This window comes from Galeopterus variegatus, unplaced genomic scaffold, assembly GCF_000696425.1.
Source record: "Galeopterus variegatus unplaced genomic scaffold, G_variegatus-3.0.2 Scaffold338, whole genome shotgun sequence".
Classification (NCBI taxonomy): domain Eukaryota; kingdom Metazoa; phylum Chordata; class Mammalia; order Dermoptera; family Cynocephalidae; genus Galeopterus; species Galeopterus variegatus.
In genome coordinates, this window is record NW_007726449.1 from 517,105 (window position 1) to 518,315 (window position 1,211).

Sequence of the window (1,211 nt, forward strand, 5' to 3'; positions counted from 1 at the left end):
GCGCACTTATCCAGTGCGCCACCGGGCTGGCCCCTATATATCAATTTTTTAAAGAAACAATATGCATGAAAACCCCAATGAGATAACACTTCACATATATCAGAATAGTTCAAATAAAAACCAACAACATCAAATGTTGGTGAAGATGCAGAGAAATGAGAACCTTCCCACACTGCTGGTGGGAATGTAAAGTGGTACAGCCCATTTGGAAGACAGACAGTATCTTAAAAAGTTAAACATACACCCAAGAATTCCACTCCTGGGTATCTACCCAAGAGAAATGAAAACTTATGTCCACACCAAGACTTGTATGTGAATGTTCACAGTGGTGTTATTTATGAAAGCTTAAGTCTAGAAACAACCCAAATGTCCATCAACTGGTGAACGGATAATCAACACATGGTACAGGCATACCACAGGACACAACTCAGCAATAAAAATGAGCTACAAATAAGTCTAACAACATGGATGAATCACATTATGCTAAGTGAAAAGCCAGAAACAAAAGCCTACACCATATGATTTCATTTATATAGATTTTATATTAAAGGCAAATGTATAGAGACAAACAGTTCAGTGTCTGCCTGAGGCCAGGAGGTTGGGATTGCAGGTTGACAGCAAAAAGACAAAAGGGAAACTTTTGAGGTGACAGAAATGTCCTAAAACTGGATTGTGGTGACGGTTGCTCAAAAGTATGCATTTACTAAGTGTAGACCTGAATATCAAAAGAAGCAAATTTTACCGTATTTAAAATACGTGTTTTTCATGTTGTTTCTTTTAAACCAGTGTTCAATTTGCAAAACTCTCTTCCTTTGCCATTGGAATGAGTATCATTCCAGATGGTGGAGGTTCCAGTGGCCTCTACAATGCAGAACAGGAATTTCGACTGACCTAGGATGCACATGTTGCATGAGCAAGAAATAAACCATTGTTATTTTAAGCAGCTGAAACTTGGGAGTTCTTTGTTACAACGACCTACCCTAGCCCCTTCTGAGTAATGCAGGAATTGGTTCTAGAGATGGTGTTGATGGTATTGCTGAATCCAACAGACAAAAAGAAGACTACATTTTTGAGAGAACTGTACGACTGAAGAACAAGCTGTGCTGAAAAAGGTTGTGACTTTTTGAGACAATATAATCCTTTGACCACGATGTGAGGCAGGAAAGGGTGAAGGCAGGAAAGGGCTAAGAAAGTCGCTCAGTTCCTAATGT